The 22,608-nt window shown below is 39.8% G+C and overlaps 1 protein-coding gene across 1 annotated transcript in view; it reads right to left on the bottom strand.

The window, feature by feature from the left end:
• Cped1 (cadherin like and PC-esterase domain containing 1) overlaps positions 1 to 22,608 on the bottom strand; it is a 269,206-nt gene that overhangs the window by 211,064 nt on the left and 35,534 nt on the right. The window lies entirely within an intron of this gene.

The following is a 22,608-nucleotide window of genomic DNA, read 5'->3' as shown; positions in this document are numbered from 1 at the left end:
TGTGTGTGTGTGTGTGTGTGTGTGTGTGTGTGTGTGTGTGTGTGTGTAAGTTTCCTGCTCCATCACACTCTACCTTATTCCTTTGAGACCGGGTCTCACACCGAGAACCCCAGTGGTTCTCCTATCTCTTCTGACACAACACTGCTTTACAAGCAGAAGTGGCCACCTTCCACTTTTTTATATTATTATTAAAAAGTGTGTGTGCTGGGTGATCAGAACTCAGTTCCTCTCACAGCATGTTCCGTGTTCTTAATCACAGAGACATTTCCTTATCCCATTCATTTATTCTTTTCTTCCATTCTTTTTTTTTTTAATCAGAATGTTTTAAAATTTGTGGGGGGGGGAGATGGATAATCCTTGATAGATTAGGAAATGCATCACCTCTCAGAGAAAAACAAACAAACAAACAGAAGAAACGGATTGTTATGATACAGGCACAAACCGTGTACCTCGAGACTAATCAAGATGGAGGGAGGCTCAAAAAGCAAACGAGCGTAGCTTGAGAAAATTTCCCAACGTTTGGAAAATTAACTTTAAAAATATTTTCTGTGCACATTGTCTCCCTTATAAATCACGAGACTAACATTCTGTCAGTAAATATTAAAGTCAAATGCCAGCATTCCTCTCCGATTTCATCCATAAAGACTTCCGTAAAAGCTGGGGGGCAACAAGCTTATCCAAATCCCTCTCTTCTCTTTTTTTTTTTTTTCAAAAGAATTTCTCATGTAGAAACATAACAAAAGAGTAGCCAAACAAATGAAAGAACTAATAAGAGAGAAGTATCTATAATTAGCAGTGAAATTTCACTCTTTGGCAACCACGTACTTTTTCATTTGACAAGCCCTGTGCAGTCTGCAGTGTGTTTTTGGCTGTCTTACTGCCAGAAGGGAAAACTTCCTGGCTAACAGTGATCCAAACAACTGAACTCAAGCTCTCATCCCACAACTGTGCTGTTGGCTTGTTCATGAAGATACTGAAAGACAACACAGCAGTTCAAAGAGGGCAGGGTCAATTCAGCAGATGAGCTGGGCTAGGGACTCTTGTCCACGCAACAGCAGCCAAGCCTCAGGCTTGGGAGATGGAGGCTGCTGTATACAGCCTCACTTTGAAGACAATTTCAGACCAGTTCCTGGAGCTAAAAGCAGACACAGCGCAATGCTTCTAATCCTCTATTTTGAACAGGCAGCAGGCTTTGTCAGCCAACATCTTTTGATTTGAATTCAAAGAGAAATACAATGCGTTGTTTTTTTTTTTTTTTTATTTTCTATCATGTCTAGTTCAGGAAATAGTGAAACCCGAGGGGAGGAAAAAAAAAAAAAAAACCTCTTGTCATAAGATCCCAACTAAATATTTTAAGAAGATAAGGACAGGCAAAGAGAGAAGAGTTTGAAATTAAGGACCACATTGTTTGGCTCATAAAACCAGAGTGTATTTTGAATTCCTCTGAGGCATGCTTCCTCTGATGTTGCAAGCATACACACAATGTCTAGAGTTGGTAGAAAGAAAAACATGCTCAGTGATAAACATTTAAAATTGGGAGACACGTTTAAAAAATTTAAAGCAATTCATTAAGAACTTTCAGTGAGTAGTACTTTGTTCTAGATATATGAAAAATGGAAAGGAAAAGAAGCAGGCAGTAAGTGTTCTCAGCAATCTATCTGAGGGGTCTAAAACACTAAAAATAATTTAGGATATCATAAAATATTACACAGTCTCTTGGCATTCATAAGGTGACCCCTCGTCCCTCAAAAATATTCAATTAATATTTTAACTTAAAATGAATAATTCAAAGAAGGCTCATAGCCCGTCAATGTTCTCTTAAAATGAAGCGAAGTAGAACAGGAATTTCAAGAGATGTCTCCGTACACTTCTTCCCTAATCATTGCTACCATGCTCCTAACAGTGTTGACAGCTCTGTCCAAACTTCCTTTTTCCTTTGTTGAACTCTATGCCAATCTCCCAATCCTCTATAGGTTAAATATTTAGTAATATTTTCATTTTATCTGCATTTCTTTCTCTGGTTCAGAACTCAACTCCCTCTTCCAACACTTGTTACCCTTCCCCTCTTTTCAAAGCAGGGCTTTGCTTGTTTCAGGAGACCTAATGCGTGTTCAAATTTGTCAAAAAAAAAAAAAACCCACTTACGAGTCATATTGAAAACCAGAAACTTTGACAACAGGGCAAAGGGTATTTACTAAGTACATTGAATCACCAGATTAGCTTTGGAGCGTTTCAGGTACAAATTTCTATGTTAGTAATATTTCAAATTAGTGCAATATTTGTGGGGCTTGGGGACCACCACCATTCACTAGAGGACAATAATAGCCACTAGCAGACACATGCCCAGAATCCACAGCAGAGCTCACAAGTGAGAGACACAAGAAAAGCCCAGCCCTTGAGTGGATTATCTTTGGCCAGGACAGTAGATATTTGACAGGTACGTATTTGCCAGATGTTGCAAACGTCAGCAAAATCACATCTGAACAGATTTTAGTCATCTAGGGCAATTATGTATAGAACTAAATCTTTGAAGGCATCAATGACTTCGTGGAGGTGTCCAGGAGTTCTCTACCTGGCCCCAGGTTTGCTTCCTCTGCGCCTAGCCGCAACAATTTTAACCTGCTGTAAAAAAACCTGGCATGTCCATATTCCATAATCAGTCATTTGACCAACTGATATTCAAATTTTGGCTTATAGGAAATTAAATATGTTCAGTAGCTAAGTTGGCTTGGTTGAGAGGACTTAAGGAAATTGATATTTTGGTCAGTTGGTGGTAGACAGATGTCCGAATATCCGTTTGATGTCTAGATTTAGCAAGTCTGGCACAAGGATGAGAAAGCTTATTCTAACTCCACTACATTTTATTAGCTGTGTTAAAGTTGTTAAAGACTGAAGTATGACCTGTCATGGTCTTCCTTCCTCTCAGAGCCTAGAAATACTAAAAGAGAGATTTATGACCATGTTTTCATCACATTGGGTGCTGAATCTGCTTACAATAATTTCTTTTCTTTGAAAAAAAAAGTTTTTACTTTATAGCCATTAAAAGCCAGGCTAACAATGAAAAATATAAATCATCCTTTTTAGGCTGGCCCATGGCTCCTCACAACCTCACTTTTGACTCTGCACAAATGTCTTCTAAGGGCTGTTGTCTCAGTGTTAACTGGCCCAGTGGAGACTCTCTTTAGGTAATGAGCAAACATTGTATAATTTTAATTGTTTTTCTTGTTATGTTTCTTCCATATCTAGAGATAGAAGAACTAAGAAATGAAATGTGAGTTTGAGTTAAAACAAAAAGCAGGCAAGAAAGTCCTTGGTGAATTTGATGGTTCCTTAAGTTGCTAGACTAAAGAAAAACTGATTCTACAGTATAGAATATATATATATATATATTCTATATATATATTCTATGTAGCTATATATATATATATATATACACACACACACACACATATACACACACACACACACACACACACACACATATATATATATACACACACATATATGCTAGTTTCAACTAGAATGGCCCCCACGGGCACATATGTTTAAATACATAGTTCCAGTTGGTGGAACTATTTGGGAAGGATTAGGGGGTGTGGCCTTGTTAATGGAAGTATTTCACTGTGTGCAGGTGCCATTTCCAATCTATTCTCTCTGTCTCATAGCTGTACATCAAGATGTAAGTTCTCAGTTGTTCCTGACACCAAACTGCTTTCTCTTGCATCATAGACTCTAACCTTCTGGAGTAATCAGCCCATTACACGTTGTCTTGGTCATGGTGCTTTAAAGGACAAAAGTACTTAGCTAGGTAATAAGTAAAGACAGAAATGACTAACTGACTAAAAACCCTTCTAAGATTTGTCACTATTTCTAGTATCACTAGTGTGTGTGCATGTCTATGTACATATGCATATGTGTGCGAATGCATGTGTGCGAATGCCCTCAAAAGCCAGAAGAGGGCATGGCACACCCAGGAGGTAGATTTCAGTGCTTTCTAAGAAACCCAACATGGGCTGGGAACCAAACTCTAGCTCTCTACAAGAGCATCAAGCACCCAGCTCCAACAGTTGGGAATTTTGAGTATTCGTAATGCTCCTCATAGTCTTATAAGTATTCGTATTAATTAAATTTTCACATAGGATTCTAAACTGGATATGAATGTTTTGAGAAGCACAGAAGGACTAGGTAATTTGCCCAACATCTTCCATCTAGCTAATAGACTTGAGTGTTGGAAGCCTAAGTCTAAAGGCCACGTTCTTCACACCGTTAGCCTCTTAAAACACAAGGAAGCAACAGAGAAATGTAGCTATGGATGCCACATATTTATTAATTTATGTAGTACTTATGACAACTGTGTGGGCTAGAAACAAGGATTTCACATACCGCAGAAGTAAAGAAGACAGACAGACACACACACACACACACACACACACACACACAACTTATCTAGCTTTGGTATTTTTTAATTACTATGTAGTATGTCTATTTCCCTCTGGAAACTTGGAGGAAAGAATGACTGTAGCAGGCATAATCAGGCACTCCTAGACCCTCACGCAGCACTAAACCCGTTATTAGTAATGCTGCTGGCAAATGAACTCTGTTAAATCTCCCTCTGTGAAAGGAACTAGTCCTCAGTCACCATGTACTCAGAAATCATATGCAGTAACTTGGCTTCCACCTAGTTTCAAAAATAAATTTTCTAAAAGTTCCTTAGACTATTTTTGTAGGTGACTAACAGTCTTTCTTTTCCTATCACAATGAAACCAGAGCCCCAGGAATTAGACTAGCCAAGGTCTTAAATAGAGAGGTCATAGGGTAAAGTTCTAGAAGAAAAGAAAAAGAAAAACAGGATGTGCATGTCCCATTCTCCAGCTCAGAATTACAAAACCCTGACCGCTCTGCAGGCGCCTCCTCCCAGCTGAGCACCGTGATCACTGCTGCTACAACAGGGCTTTGTGTGGGAAATGAATATGTCACATACGACTTGAGAAGGAGGTGTGAAGGTCCACTTGTATTAACTCGCACCTACATAGATACTGTGCATAGTTTACTTCCTTCTCAAAGCCTGCTCAGCAAGCAACGACATCTCAGTTTTCAACAAGATTTTTTTTTTCTTTTTTTTTAACCAACAGACCTCCGTAAGGAGGGAGGCTGACTTCAGATCATTTCCGTCTTCCACAGGCAGGCTGCCATGGAAAGCAAACAATTGTTTCCTGGTTCACAAATAACTTCCCTCTTTGATAAAATCTGCAGGATCAGTAATCTAATCCGGAGTTTAGAGCACTGTGAGATAGTGCTGTTCTGGCTAGTGCCATGTGCATAGAAACTCTTTATTCTCAAGGATGGGGGACTTCACCTGCTGGAAACAAAACAGACCAAAAGAAACAAACATCCCCCTCACACACACACCTGCTTTAAATATTTACAATATCTCTTTATAATATGTAAAGTTAGTTCACTCTTCTTCCTGTATTGGTCTTCTTTTTACAACCAAATTGAAAAATTCTTGCAAAACAAACAAACAAACAAACAATCCTCATTTTCCCTGTATCCCATCCTGGTGCAGTACATTTTTAGGCACATTTAAAATTTGTTGATAAATTCCGGTCTAGACTTGATCCCATCTCAATATTATTATGTTCAAATATCTACACCTTCTCTCCAACCTTTCAAGTTGCATAAACTAATTTTATATTCTAAACACTCAACCTGATTGTGATTACAGGTCAGTAACATGTCCCTCAGAATTGACTTTATTTGGTGCTGTTCTTACAGAAAAGGGATACTCATCTTTTTCTTTCTGTTTTCTTTTATTATTATTATTAATTATTTTATTTTTTCACAATTTAGTCATTATATATCCTGACTGAAGTCCCCTCCCTCAATTCCTCCTGGTCCCACTCTCTCTCCCTCTTCCCCCTAAACCCTTCCCCTAGTCCACTGAAAAGGGAAGTTCTCCTCCTCTGCCATCTGCCCATTGCTTATCAAGTCACATCAGGACTGCTTGGATCCTCTTCCTCTGTGGTCTGGCAAGGCTGCCTTACCAGGGGAGAGTGACCAAAGAAGAGACAACCAAGTTCATGACAGAGGCAGCCCCTGCTCCCCTCACTCAGAGATCCACATGGAGACTGAGCTGCCAATAGGCCACATCTGAGCAGGGGGAGGGGAGAGGGCTGTCTATGTCCCCTCCATGCATGGCCCTAGGATGGAGGGGAGTAGGTGTTCCTAATTAATGATTTCAGAGTTTAGCATTAACTTTGCGGCAAGCATTCAACAGGAGCTTGTCATCCTTAACAAATTGAACAATTTGATCACAAAATCTAACTCAGGCGGGTTCTTCCCTCCATGAGTCTGGCCATAGGTGTTTGTTCTGATTCCACATCCCTTCAGATCTGATAGCGGAACCTTTGTGTTTCAGAACAGAATTTCCAAAGCAGTCCTTCCTTGCTGCTCTGTAGGGTCCTCAGATATTCTGTGGGAGGCTGTGAAGAAGATTAGTGTGAGCTCCACCCTACTCATAAGCTCAAGAAAGCATTGCTGCCTATATCTTGCAAAATAAAATCCCCCTGCTATGTAGAGATTTGCCCCACAAAGCAGATGAGTTTGCTTCTAAGAAATGAACACCTTCAGAGGCTTCATTCTGTTCCCTCTGTAAGGCTTCAATGTTTGTTAATTTCCTTTTGAGCAATATCGGTGGCACGTATGACTGTATAAACGTTCAGTGTTTTTCACAGTATGATCCATCTGAGAGAAAACGCTTTTCTTTACCAAGATTTTAGTCATAGACGATGCTTGCCAGATTAAAAGTTAACACAGCAACAATCTGAACATTTTAAAAAATGGAATACACACTGTGACCAGATATTTGTTTCTAATACCATTCTCTGATGAAAACAAACAAACAACAAAACAAAGGACAAGACCATGAGGAAATGGTTGATTCAAGGGCAAGGGAAGAAAATACATAGCATGAGCCTAGAACGCTGTAGTCACAAGTTCTTAAAAAGCCTGAAAACAAAGAGTAAATATCACACAATAAAAGGTCGTTCTGACTATCCCAAAGAGCCACTAATGTCCATGACAAGAAAACAAGTAAAATAATGACAGAGTATAACGCCCCAAAGTACCCACGTGTTAATAGGTAAGTAGTGACAAAGGGACACCTCGCCTATGTAGAACTGCAGGCAAGTCCTCAAAGAAGGACAGCCTCGCTCACACACTGTGTCATACATAGTTACTCGAAATGGCACATACCTTTTAAAACTTCAAAGCTGACTCCAGTGACCCCAGCAAGCTCACCCTTCCCAAATCCTTCCCAAACAGCTACCAACTAGGACCAAGTATTTAAACACTTAAGACTTACGGGGGGGGGGCATTGTATTCAAACTGCCACACCCTTAATAAGGGTTGTGTATAGCAATGTCTCTCCCAATAGTTGAGCATGGAAAGAGGAAGTAGAGGAAAATGTTACAGTGGGACAACCTGAGAAAGGCTGTCTCGGTAAGGTGCCCTGGATTGCCTCAGAAACACTTCATGTCCATACGCTTGAGGAATGGGATGATATTTTTTTCTCTGTGGCCATGCCCATCACTATCATCCATGTAATACTGAGAAAAACAACAACAAATTCCATTAAAGGGACCTCAAGAGAGCTTACCGTTCTCAAAACAGCCAAGGTAATAAAGAAAAGAAAGGAGGAAATTCTGAGACTCACAGCCAAGATAACCTTGGGGACATGTGCTGACTAAATGTAATGTGGGGATAAAAATGGAATGTGGTACTTTGGGCGGGATCTTGAAACAGAAGAGGCACATTAGGTTAAAACTAAGAAAATTTAAAAACTAAGGCTCATGCTATATAAAAAGTCGGAGTAAAAAAATTCTCCAGAGGAAGAAGGATGAAAACTATTAAGCACTTTTAGTTGGACAGAAACCCACACATAATAATGGGGGCAGTGAGAGATAAACATGAGACGGGTAGTTTAGGGGAGGGACCATGAAAGTGGCAGGTCTATTCTTGTCCTTGGCCAGAGGCTGGAAATGTCTCGTTGGAAGTGACCAGAAGGCAGGGGTGGCCAGCAGGAAGCTCAGGGTCTCTATCTCTCTTCCCCTGAGTGAGAACCTCTGCCAGGAAGCTGCTTTTGGAACAGTGATCTATACCTTGATGAACAATGTCTTAACGGGATCTCTAGATTTTCATGGTGGAAATGGGTTGTATGTATTTCCCAGTTTCAGACCAACTCCTAAATAACTTAGAGTTGTAATATGCTTAGAGGCTGTTGCAGGTTTGTATTAGGAGGGCTCTGAGGACAAGTCTCCTATACAAATTTTGCAGTATGGGAAAGTGATTTGTTTCTGGTTAAAAGGATAGACTCACATCAAGGGTGATAGAGCACCAGCACTCAGGAGGAAGAGGGAGGTAGACTTCCGTGAGTTGGGGGCAAGCCTGTTTAACATATCGCATTTCAGGCCAGCAGAAGCTACACACATACCATAACCAAAGCCAGCTTGGGAAGGAAAGGGTTTATCTCAGCTTACAAGTCACCTTCTGTCATCTAGGGAAACCAAGGCAGGGGCCTGGAGGTGTGAATTGAGGCAGAGATCCGAGGGGAATGCTGCCTTCAGGCTTGCCCCGATGACTTGCTCAACTTGCTCTTTAATAACACAACCTCAGACACCTGTGTCAAGTTGTTTAGCTACCAACCGGCACAGTCAGGCGGCACTGTGAAACTGCCACCAGGCAGCCTTCCTGCTTTTCTGAGTCCTAACATTTCCTTTTCAGTTTTTTTTTTTTTTTTTTTTTTTTTTTAATCTGAACACTGAGTAATGCCTGGACATGTTTTCTCCTCTGCTCTGGGCTTTTTCACTTTGTCTCTGTAAGTACTCCCATCCCCCAATCCTTTCCACCCTGTGACTACTTATAAACAGTAGGGTTTTCTCTCCCTTTTTCTTAGTCTTTGTTCTCTGGGCAGATGACATGATTTACAGCTTGTCTGCCTGCAGTTTTTCTCTAAAGCTCTAATAAAATTGTTCTCAAGCTTCCCTTTGAGTCCTTTTTTAAGTTATTTTATTAACAGGAATAAGAAACTAAACAGAAAACACCAGTTCCCCAGTAATAGTAATTGTATATTTTGATAGAACTGGACATTAAGAATGGGATGTTACAAGAGACATCAGCGTTCCGATGCATTTTCCACACATATGAAGTCCCAGTAGTCTTTAAGAAACAAGAAGATTGAAAATGGCTATTTTGGAATTAAGGGCCTCCTTTTATCCTTTCCATGCTCTACCATTTCCCTCTAAATTTAACTCTTCCAGACTGGAAGTGGTGGCTCAGGCCTTTAATCCCAGCACTTGAGAGGCAGAAGGCAAGTGGATATGTGTAGGTTTGAGGCCGGCCTGGTCTATGTCGTGAGCTCTGGGTTAGCCAAAATTACACACAGAGAAACCCTGTCTCAAAAAACCAAAATAAATGAAAGAATGAATGAATGATTAAGTAAATAAATAAATTTACCTCTGCTGTTGATTTCAGTTTTCTCCATTGCATTAGCTATTGTTTTCCTGGTAATGAGTTTTAAATTCCCATTTGAACTTCCTTATTCCACAGAAGATATTTTCATTTACATTCTGGAACATACGCTGTGCTGCATAAGTACAACTCTATGTTTATGATCTCTTATAAAAAAGGAAAAGGAAGAAAACCATTACCCTTCCTCCTTCCATTATCTTTATCATCCAAAACACAGCACTCTGTGCCTCACACTCAGAAGCACATGCCATCTTCAGCCTGCCTTTTCTTCCATTCCCACCTCCCGCTCCTTAAATTGCATCAATTCTAAATTAAATCCCTCAGTTATTTTCTGGGCCGCACAAATCCTACTCCAAAGTTTGAATCTGAGATTTCACCATCTCTGCAAAGTCTCCCAATTGACCTTCCTGCTACTAATCATTTTTCCTTCTCTGATAACACTTCCTTGTTACTGCCAAAGATATTTTTCCAACACACAGATCTTATCACTACCAGAACAAAACATAGCAGTTTGGCAGAACAGCTAAGGCCATGCACATCTGCCTTGACCCTGTCTTCTAATCTTCTTTCCCTAGACTCAGCCCCTACATTTCCACACAGGCTTCTGTCAACCACATCCACTGTATGGCCTCTAAAGCATGTGTTAGACTCACAAAGCTCTCACAGACGATTCTTACAGTTGGATGTTCTTGCCTCCAATATTTTGCTTAAGAAATCATTTCTTTCTTTTGAAAATTTTTGGAGGATAGTTTCACTATGTGACCTTTGGGAAGACAGTCTCACCAGGCTGACCTTGAACTCATATCTACGCCAGGCCGGCCTTGAATCAATTATGTCGTATAAGGGGGCTCAGCTTCCTGAGTCAGAGGACCATGTGCCATGGTGCCCAGCTTAAGATCTCTTCTTGACAGAAGTGTTTAACATTCTCCCTGATTATCATATTCAGAATTCGCCGATTTTGTTTTCTGGTCATTCGAAATATTTTATTTCTACCCCATAGATAGAATACCCCATAGAATGATGCTATGGTTAAATATGGATAGCCAGGACATATGATGATGACATATGCACATCGCTCCACCTGAAAGCTTGGTGAAAATGCAAAGCCTCAGGGCTAAAGTGAGATGAGAATCTGTCCATTACAAGATTTCCAGATGGTTTGGAATTACGTGCAGATTTGAGAAACGCTGATGTATGCCTCTGCCCAGTAATTTTTTGAAAGGTCTTACTTGTCTTTAATGCTTTCTTCCCTACCCACAGCAATTAGAGGGGCCTTTGAGCCTATCTTATTAGATAGCTATGTGCTGAATAAAGCTTGGGTGTTCCGTGTAAGTTGTAAGATGTACTCATGCCTGACTGTAGTTCTATTCCTTGCTAGGAGGCTCATGTTGTAAACTGGAATTTATTACTTCAGTACTTTGACATGCTTTTTTGACAGACACTCCTTATATCAAATCCCGCAGAACAGGAAAGTGGGTTTTAGTGTATAATTAGCATCGTGACATTTCATTTAACCAAATATTATTCCTTCCTGCTCTATTTAGAGCTATTTTGCATGGTTTCTTTAAAAGGCAATTTAAAAAAAACTAGTCATATCTGTTTCAACATGGTACAGTAATTCACTGGGGACTGTGAGCACTCTGGGAGGGAGGAAGGAGTCATTGATTTCCTAATTTCTTCCAGGAATAATTCTATATTGATTCAGCACAGGTGAGAAGTAAGACCTGAGAAAATACAATTCAAGACATGACAAAAAACCCAAGTGTGTCTCAACAGCTTATTATTAAATGCTGTAAGAATTATGGGGCATCTAGCATCTCCTTTCCAGACACATTCATTTCCAATAATCTTTGGTGGCTTTACTTAACCAATTGTAACAGTCCTGTGAGGTTTATGAATGTGAGGTTTATGAAAGTTCTATCTTTTATTTTCAGATCAAGTAATAAATAACCTAATAAGCTTTCTCAAGGTCATTAAAAATGGTTAGGGGAGGCATAAGACTAAGCGATAAAATTCAACATTTGGGAAAATGCTAGCATTAAGCAAGTTCCTGTTTGATGTGCCTAGATTCCTGTTTTCAGATTTGCTAAGCTTTTTTTTTTTTTGAGCATGTACTTATTTGCAAGTAGATACAGACAGATGGAAATTTTAGATCTATGTAGTGAAGATTCAGTAAACAAGATAGAACAGCTTCTGTGTCTTCTCAACCTATCATTGAGGCTTCTGAAGTAAGAGACATGAGAGCAACCTGAAATAAAAAGTATGTACTTGACTCTTTATCCCTCACATACCTTCAGAAGAGCTGTTCAGTACAGGTTTCAATTTAAGGAAGACCAGAGACCTCAGCTAAAATATTATATTCATGGCTTAAACCAAGGTCAACAACCTTATCTATTGGCATGCCATGTGAATTTGCATGCACAGCTAACATTGTCAGTGCTGACACTTGATAGAGAAAAGTACATTTTCAGGAGCTAGTCGCAGTAGGTCCCAAGTGGTAGGTACAACCTGGACATTCTCCAAAGACTCTTGGTGCCCCCCAAAATGGATATATTAAACAAGGAGGGAGGTAAGGAATGGGTGGACAAGGCTATCGCCTAGGACATGTTTCACACACATTACATTATTTTTTTTCTGAAACTGGCTATGCTCCCAGAAGCCAAGAGTATATCAGAAGTGTTTCCTGGGGCTAATAATTCTGTCATCTTTGAAATGAAGAACATTCAGAGCAACATAAAACTATGCCAAGTACTGCTAAAGCGGATTGTTCCTACACACCTAAGGAGCATATTTTATCCAACACAATTTAACAGAATTTTGCTAAGTCATACTTTGACACCGGTCTCATAGCATTAGCTTTTTAGATCCTGCTACACTCTTTTCCCTCTAAACATTTATTTCTAAAACTTTCTGTAACAATCTACTTTTCTGCATTGTCTCTATTTTTTAATTTAATTTAATTTTTTTATTATTAGTTACATTTTATTAACTCTGTATCCCACTCCCTTATTCCCTCCCAATCCCACCCTGCCTCCCTCATCTCCTCCCTGCCCCTTTCCAAGTCCACTGATTGGGGAGGACCTCCTCCCCTTTCATCTGACCCTGTTTTATCAGGTATCTTCAGGGCTGGCTGCAAAGTCCTCTGTGGCCTAGCAGGACTGCTCCTCCCTTGGGGGTGGGAGGTCAAAGAGCCTGCCATTGAGTTCCTGTCAGAAATAGTCCCTGTTCCCCTTACCATGGGAAACCAATTGGTTACTGAGCAACCACGGGCTACATCCGAGCAGAGGTTCTAGGTTATATCCATACATGGTCCTTGGTTGGAGAAGCAGTCTCAGAAAAGACCCTTGTGCCCAGATATATTTGGTCCTTGTGGAGCTCCTATCCTTTCCACGTCATACTAACTCCCCCTTCTTTCATATGATTCCCTGCACTCTTTCGAAGGTTTGGTTATGAGTCTTAGTATCTGCTTTGAAACACTGCTAGGTAGAGTCTTTCAGATGTCTTCTGCGGTAGACTCCTGTCATACGTCCAATGCACATCCCATTTGTCTTTCTAAGTGAGGATTGATTATCTAAACCTGGGTCCTCTTTCCTGTTTATCTTCTTTAGGTGTATGGATTTCATTATGTTTATCATATCTTGTAGGTCTATATAAGCGAGTATATACCATGTTTGTTTTTCTCCTTCTGGGATACTTCACTCAGAATGATTTTTCTAGATCCCACTATTTGCCTGCAAATTTCATGATTTCCTTGTTTTTGATTGTTAAGTAGTATTCCATTGTGTAAAAATACCACAATTTCTGTATCCGCTCCTTCGTTGACGGACGTCTGGGTTGTTTCCAGGTTCTGGCTATTACAAATAAAGCTGCTACAAACATGGTTGAACAAATGTCCTTGTTGTGTACTTGAGCAAATACCCAAAATTTGCACAAGTATGCATTGTCCCTATTTTTAATTATTTTTCTATTTTAACAGTTATGTATAAATTTTTACAACTGTTTGATGTTTTAACTTCTACTATATTGGTTTTCCTAGAATAAGTTTGTTTGCTTCAATAGTATAAATATTTTAGATTTTAATAGATTGTCCAAATTGTTTTCTCAAAAAAAAATTTCCATGAATACTGTATGAAACTGCTTTTCTCAGAATCCCAACAGTCTTAGGTGATAGCACCAATTTTGGATTTTGCCTGTGCCATGAATATAAAGTGTCATGCCATAGCTTGAATTGTCTTTCCCCAGCATTTTGCAAATTTCAGACTCTATTCTTTTCTGCTTTGACATTTAGGTTTGTTTTCTCTGAATATCCAAATACTAAAATACTATTATAAAAGTCTTACAAATAAAAATTTAGTTTTAAAAATGGCACTGAGTACATAATATATTGTGTAATTGCTGTATAAATAATCTTCATAAAAATGAAAATATGTGTCACTTTTAATCTCATCATACCTAAAAAATGAGGTAACAGCTAATACTCTAAATACCCAGGAAACTGCATCTAAACAGAAATAAAGTGGGAATCTCCTGACCCAATATTTTCTCATAACCACCCAGATATTCAAAATACAATACAAATGAATACTATAGAAAAGCTGTATTTTATAGTAACAAGAGGAAAGGTTTAGAGATATCATATAACCATATAATTAAAAACTAAAAAGAAAAAATGTTACTTTCTGTATGCCTTCAGGGCATAGTATGACATTGTGATTTATAATCTTATTTTTATTTTTTTTTAAATTGTGTGTGTATGTGTTTCTATCTCTCTGTCTATCTGTGGGAATATACATGAGAGTTCAGAACCCTCAGTGGCCGGAAGAGAGAGCCATTATGATACAGAGCTGGAGTTAGAGGTGCTTTCAGCAGTCTGAAGTGAATGCTGGTAAGTGAACTTGGGTGTTCTGTAAGAAAGTGTGTTACCTACCACAGCAGCCGAGCTATTTCTCCTCAGTAACAGCTAAGGCCTACAGTGAACACAGAGCTCTTGGAAGCTACCTCATGTAATATCCTTTCACTCACTGTGTACCTTCTAAAGTGTTACAAAATGCCAATAGAATGTTTTGAAGAAATGAATCTTAATAATTCATGCCAAGATTTTTTAAGTTCAAATGTCTGTAAGACAGATTGCCTTAAAGATTTTCAATAAAAGATGGATGTGGTGTCAAATGCTTTTAATCCCAGCACTCAGGAGGCAGAAGCAGAAAGATCTCTGAGTTTGCAGTGAGTTTGGTCTACAGAACAAGTCCCAGAACAGCTAGGGCTACATAGAGAAACCCTATCAAAAAGCTAAATACCACAAACACACACACACACACACACACACACACACACATATTCAAAAGATAATTGAATTTATTTCTATAAAGCAAGCAAAAATTAGGCTTCATCATGTTATTTTCATGCTGTGTACATTTATGAATTGGATATTTCAGGCACTACACAAAATATCTTGCCGATGAACCTAATGTGTTGTTTCCCCTGAAGACAGATAAGTGCTGAATCAGCATCCCCGAGCAAGCAAAGCAATGGGAAGATAAGCACTCACTATTTCTGACACTGTGCTAAGCGGATAAGACATGCTGACAACTCGTAGCAGCAAAGGCCTTCCTTCGTGTGGTGCAGTGGTGCCAACAGGGCCAGAATGTAGCATTACCCGGAAGCCTCCCACCCTCACCGAGCCAGATTTTCCTAAGAGCTGAGCTCACAGTCTGCCCATTAGCACGTCTTCTAGACAGGTCTCTGCTGCATACCGACACACTTTCTTGCAGCAAACAGACAGAGGTTCCCTTTTCCACATGATGCGCAGAGTGAGTGGTGCAGCCCAGTGGAGAGGCAAGCCTGCCCACCTGAGACCTCCCTATCCTCCGTGCCCTCAGTCACTGCTTGGTCATTCTCACATGGAAGTGCAATGATAAAAAAGATTTTTTTGAATTGCAGTTCTCTGTTTTACAGGGAATATTTTTGTCACCTGAATGGTAAGATTCATATATACTTGTCACATATTTTTTCTTCAAGAAAGAACTGGAAGTTGTGGTCATTAAAAGGTTACCAATAACTTGTTGGTAGACTTTTTGTTTCTTTGAAAACAGAAACATTCCGAGAGGCTGCAACAAGGTTCCAAGAGCCTTCATTAGGTGAGGGGTGGGCTCTTTTCTTCAGTTAGTTTCATGCAGAGAAGTGCCTGGGCACATTAAACTTGGCTCTGCCTTCTGGCCGAGTCCCATCGCTGTCAGTGTCTTTACCTTAAACTGTAGATCAAATTGTAACTTTATCAATGTACACACAGGCTCCTTTCTTTCAATTGCATATCCATTGAGTATATGCAAGGTGCTATGCCATGTAGAATAGCACGGAAGTGGGCAGTAAAATGTTGCCATGTCATGCTGTTCATGTTATAGAAGGAGAGGTAAGATAAACATATGAAATTGTTTTTAAAATAACACAAAACATTCTCTAGGCACCAGAGATGTATTGATGAAGTAGGAGGAGGTCTCAGATAAATAGGTTTAGTATTTCTAATCTGAGATACAGTTATGGGAAAATTCATGTTTTCTTTTAGACTTTAAGAAATTACATACAAGAAATCCTATGGTTTATGTATGATATATATATCATACATATATATGATATATATATATACACACATATATATATGATATATATATATATGTGTAAATGTATGATATATATCACAAAGGTTTGAATCCTCGTCCTTACTGTAGTAGAGGGAAGCAGTTTGAAATATTTATAAAGTAAGATGTAGTAGGAAGTCCTTAGGTCAAGTGGGAGCGAGCCTACAGAAAGGATGTGGGAAACAGTCTCCCAGTAGCTTCATGTATAATCCTTCTATCAGGAAACAAAACAAAAAATTAAAAAAAATAACTAGATTTATATAAGAGGAAATAAAAACCTGCACAGCAATGCCGTGTAGAAAACTCTGAAATGTGATCGAGTAAATTGCTATAGTTCCCATCAACCATGCCCCAACGCCCCAGCAATGGGCAAAGAGACACCTTGGTGGTGATGTGTTCTTCTCTCAGTCGGGGGCAGAGCAGATGGCAGTCCTTTTTCATCCTAGCTTGATGCCTGGCTTGGTGGTCAAAGCAGTCTTACACCTAAGACTCACAAAAATCAAATCAAAGTACATCAGGTCAAATCAAATACAGGCAGTGGTCAGACAGGAGAGAGAGGGAAGTGGAGCAGCTTGAACATTTTGAAGAGATGGATCTGGAGAATCGAGGGCCTGCTGTGAAAGGCCAGCCCTGGCTGAGGTCCCAGCCCAAGTTTACAACCTGGGACCACGGGGATGTCCAAGGGCTGTGCATAACTGACTCCACCGCTCAATGGGTGTGGCGTTCTGGAGATCTAGTCCCATCTCTCCTCTCACTCGCTGCAGGACTCAGGAGAGCAGGTCCTGCGTTGTGGCCAGGCAGCACAGTGCAGCTGGCTCTGGTGGTGTCCAGGGTGTGGGTGAGCCAGTCCTGAGAGCGTGAGTGTGCAAGAGCTGACCCCACCACTTATCTGCCATGGGGTAGCACCGGAGCCGGGGCGATGCCGCTCCACTCCCATCCCTTACCGTGGCCAGCAGTTGAGAAAGCTGCCCACAGTGTCATGAGCTCAGGAGAGATAGCCTTGCCCCTCACCAGCTGCAGCCCTTGGAAGAGCTGGCCTTGACCAGCACGGCAGCACCGCAGAGCTAATAGAGGTTAAGGGTGTGGGGACTGGGGAAGGCACAGGTGTGGCAGCCCTGGGGGTAATAGCCAGGAGAGCTGCCCCCAACACTCTGCTATGAGGTTGTGAGGTGGCATGGGCGCAGGGGTGATGCCCTCCATGTCTCTTGCCATCTACAGTAGCCTGGAGAGCTGGGCTTGGGGTCATGAGAGCTAGTCCTTCCCCTCTAACTAGCTGTAGCACTCAAGAGCAGTCCCTACACCTTGCCTGGGCAACACAGTGGAGCTGGCCCTGATGGTGGAGGCACATTCTGTGTTTATTCTGTGTCACACATGTCCAGGCAAGGTAGCAAATAAGTGTCTTGGAGAATACCTATATTTGGGGGAAGAACACAAAGAAGCAGGTGCTTTAAAGATGGAAGACACATGTGATGCTCTTTTTTTTCCCTCCAAAATGAAGCTCCATTGATAAGGGGTGAGAGCTACAGTTATTTATAGGTGTAGGGGTAAGTATTTAGAATGCATTTCAGAATTATACTGGATTAGAAACGTGACAGTAATAAGTTCTCTTCTAAGATTCACGTACTCACTAACCATAGGCTAAGTTTATAGTACTTGGCATTATTATTTTTCCTGTTTAGTGGGCTTACGTCCAATTAGACAAATGTCGGCTCCTGCCAAGACAGAAGAGCCGCTATTACACTGTGAAGCATGTCTCGCTGTGCTGATCACGGTTGTAGTTCATAGGTATGACAGCTGGGTTCATAGGCATGACAGTGCTTTCTTTCCTTGGCAGCTTACATAGCTCCTCCCAGGACTGTGAAAGCTTTTCCTCAAGGAGGAGGATCTCAAGTCCGTTTCAGCTTGATTCCTCTGGGTCCTGTGTCTGAAACATGAGGTGCTTTCAGCAATAGGGACTTGCTTTCTTCTACTTTTGGAAGTAGCCAAGAGAAACATCGATAATGTATACTATTTGGGGAGTCCCTTAGCGTTCCCTGACTACTGCTTAAATGCAGACAACAACTGACTATGAGTGTCCAACTCTAATTAATATATCTACAACAGAACCTCTATGGCTCAGTAAGGTTCAGGGAGCATGGGAGAGTAGGTTGAAAGAGTGTAAGACCCAAAAGACCAGGAAGTCCACTGTGAGACTGTATCTTTTAGATATGACAGGGACGCCATACCCATGAAATCTCAACAATATGGCTACCTCAACGAGACCCAAACTAGAGCAATACCAACTGACTTGCCAACCTGGATAAGAGAAATCTCATGGAACGCCAACCCTAGATGAAGAGCTACAGGTAATTCCTGAGTGCCGAGAGAGGGAGAATTAGTGTTCCCCAGATGTGAGACCCTAATTGGTTATGCAACAATAAGTGGACAGACATAAAAACATAACATATAAGCAACACAGAAAAAATCTTGAAAAAAACCGAAGGCAACATGAACAAGTTGAAAAGAAAAAGATTAATAAAATTGACAAACTGTCTACCAGCTAGCTCCTCCCCAGGGCAAAAATGGGCTTCAGTCCACCAGTATTCACCATATTTCACAATCCTATGATGATTAAGAGAACTGTGAAATTATCTCTGTGAAAAGTTACATCAATACTTTATTTTATACTTCTAAAATAAGTATCTAACTTTTAACAATCACTGATATCATACACTCAAATCTGCCATTTCACCAAAAATAAGTCACCCATAAAGACAGTGTCTGATTTTGTACCAAGAAGAGTTTTTTGGTGGAATTTGAAAACGTGCTTTCAGGAGGTGGGTGCGGTAGAAGCCAGCTCAGGAGCTGAGCGTGAGGGGGATCAACAAAGAGACAGCATCTTTTCCCCACAGCTCTGTGTCCTCTACTTTAGGCCTGATGGTGACAGAGACATTCTCAAGAGTGAGCTCTTCAGCCACAGAAAATGAGAGCTTTGTAAGGACATCAAGGGGAGATCTTAATTAATTTGAGGAAAGGGAAGTCTAAAAAAAGAGAATGATTTTGTGTAATTTCAATGGTTTTATGATACTGAGATAAGAAAATAAAAGCTGCACAATATTAACAAGCAGACTTGGGAATGCCAAATTCCTAAACTGAAAAAAAAATTCCAAATATTTCAGAAGCCTAATTACTAATGAAGTGATTAGTGAATCCTCATTACGGAGCTGGGCACACACTCTCTGGATCGCCAACCTCCCCCTCAGCTAGTGCACAAACACTGTCCTTTGAAAGATCCCAGATGAGAGCTTGTTTATCTTTCTGGGAGCCTGTCCTCAATCTAAATATAATACGGACACTATTTATTTTTACAAATTACATCTGTCATTTAAAGCAGTTTAGTCTAGGGCAAAATCAAACAAAATATCTGATTTATTGTTTGTAAATCTTTCCATTCTAAAGCTATGTGAGAAGAATAAGGCCTTGAAATAAAATATTTATAAAAATTTCAATGTTGAATCTTAACATATATATATATATATATATATATATATATATATGTAGAGGAAAACACATTGAACAAAATAGTTCAGGGGAAATATCTTCAAAGAATTATTAAATAGTTCCTAGCTTTGGGAAATTCATATACCCAATCTGGATTCTATGAAGATCAAACAATTACAAAGAAAGCAGGCTTGAGGGAGAAGCACTAGGATTTCAGTAAACATCTGGTTGCTATTTTCTTTTCAAGAATGAATTCACTTAAGGAAGCAGTTTAGTTTTGACTGTGCCTTTTGAAAAAGAGAATGAGAGAGAGATAGACACTAGCTTTTTGTCTCCTTTGTACCGTGGAAGGTAAAGAAAACATCAGAAGCAGGAGGCCACTCAAAGCTCAACCTTTATAAATAAGAAAGATTTTTGTAAAATTAAAGTAAATCGAACTCGAATCATAGCATAAACAAGTCAACGGAGGTAAGGTTACATAAACAATTCCTTGCACTCCACTGTGCCAATTAAGGAACAAATTCTATTTGGTTGTAAATACATCAGTATTTCCATATGCACTGAGGAAAATAACAATAAACCCGGGCACACAATTACAGAGTGTCATAATACAATAAAATAGAACGGCACAGCTTTATAAGTTTCTTTGATTCAATTTCTTTCTTTTTTTTTCAAGCCCTAGTTTGATTAGTTAAAGTTCAGAAGCACTTCCGATACTACCCTGAGCCCATTACTCACATAATAAAAAGCATATGTGAGCTGTGTTCTAGGTGAAGCCTCGACCAAGCAACACACACTGCGCCTTCTTACATGTGACCTTTATTCTTTTGTCTTCCTGCTAAATAGTTATACAGCAAATGAAAGCCAGGAGAGCAGCAAGGTAGCAGTGTGTGCTGCGGGGAGGGGGTAGCGAAAGGAATGAGAAATTCATTAGACTCTCAAGTTTTCAGTTTGCAGTGAAAGCACCTGCAATGCATGTGCACAAACAGCCAAAGGGGACCAGCTTTAAGTTGGGGCCAGACTAGTGATTTTCCATTCCTTCCTTTCCTGAGGTCTTCTCTTCTGTCCATACAATGCCAGATGGAAGCTAAGACTAAAGAAATGTGCCCCAGTAACAAGAGGTTCACAAATGTTGTCTGTGCTCTCTTTTCTCTCTCTCCCTCTCTCCCTCCCTCCTTCTCTTTTTCCCCTCTTTCTCTCTCTCCCTCGACTCTTTTTCTGTTATTGCGTTATATGCTGGGAGATTGTCATTTACTAGTCTTCCTACACAATGCAGCAACTCAACTGTATCAGAGGCTTTCTTCTGTTCCACCCAAACTTTTGGGGTGTGAGAGATGGACTTTTCCATTAGGACAACTCTGACTAGGTTAAAGATGCTTACTCTTGTCTAAAGTTGCTTCGAATAAGCCTTGAATGAAAGCCTCTTGTTAAAAACAGGAATGCAAAAATTTTGGTTCTGCTACTTGAGGACCTTCCAGAAGCTGTTTTTGCAACAGGAATACACTATTTTTCATTTTTTGATTCTTGCTGCAGTTTGATTTCTGCTACAGCTGGAGAAATATATCTTCTTCACAGATCTGTAAATAATTCTGACATGACAAGAAATATATTCTGTCAGAATCTTTTGAACATATTATTTGGAGTCTACCCTGAAAGCAGGTCAATGACTTTGAGGAAAAATCTATTCTCTTTTAGGCCATTGCACCATTCTGTGAATTAAGACTTTGATTTACTAAGCAGTATCTGAATGTTATGAAAGTAACAAATTTGATGGTGCATTTTTTTTCTTTTGCTTGAGTGAAGAATATGTTATGAAAATCCTAGCTCATAAAATATATCTTTTGAAAGGAAGGTATCAGAAAAGCACAAAATGAGTCTTTTACATTGTACCAAGAAATAACTGCAAAAAATAACACAAAGGACACACACAGGCTCTGGAGACAATATGGACTCTTGGACCATTTATTCTTGTTGCTTTCTAGTTTCACAAAATCAAAAACTATATGCTCATTTTAACAGTCTCTTCACTGGAAAACATCTTTAGGCAATACCATTTGCTACCATGTTTTACAGAATATAAAGCATTCAGAGAACTAACCATCAGTCTAAGTATGTGGCCCCTACACCTCTGCATGTCCCGCTTTGGCCTCTCTGCTTGAATTTCATCTACTTGTGCAAAGCTTAGACTACCTGCATCTAAGTATATTTGAGCTCATTTGGCCTTCCCTCAAAGCAACAGGCAAAAATGGGAAGAGACCCTTGAGAGCAGCCCCCTCCCAAAGAATATAGTAGTTTTTAAAACCCCCCAATATGTGGAGCAAGGATTGTCTCTGACTCTGTTGCCTGCCTTTGGATCCCTTTCCCATAGCTGGGTTCTTTTCTCTCTCCTCAGTGGGAGAGGACAGGCTTAGACTTGCTTTGCTTTGATATGCCAGCGAGAGCTGTAACACATGGGGTAGATTGATGTGAGGGTGCAACTGGCAGGGGAAGAGGGAGGGGGCTGTGACCAGGCTGTAAGTTAATTTAATTAATTAATTAATTAATTAATTAAAAAAGAGAAAAAAAAGTCTTCAATCTGGACTTAAATGATATATAAAGTAGGCTCCATGGGCTGCCATTGTTAGATTTATGCTATTTTTGTCATGCAACCAAATACCCCATAAGTAGAATATCAATGTTCTTCTAAAGTTACATGAGAACAAAAAGCTAAGCCAAGTGTGAGACACGTTCCTGAAATACCAAGAAAACTGTTTTGAGACTAGCCTGGGCTATATACTAAGTTCTAGGATAACCTGAGCTATCTACAGAAACCCTATCTTAAAAACTCAAAATAAATAATAAATAATTTACAAGTTAAATTGTAAGGTTAATTTCATAAGAAATTCAGTCTTGAAGCCTAAAGACTGATACACTTTTTAATCTCTACTTATTTCTGTAGTCAACAAATACTTATCTCTATATGGAA

The sequence above is a fragment of the Psammomys obesus genome, unplaced genomic scaffold (genome assembly GCF_907164565.1).
Source record: "Psammomys obesus unplaced genomic scaffold, mPsaObe1.curated_primary_1811, whole genome shotgun sequence".
NCBI lineage: Eukaryota > Metazoa > Chordata > Mammalia > Rodentia > Muridae > Psammomys > Psammomys obesus.
Note: the sequence above shows the minus strand (reverse complement) of the source record. Positions and strands in the feature narration are given on the sequence as shown.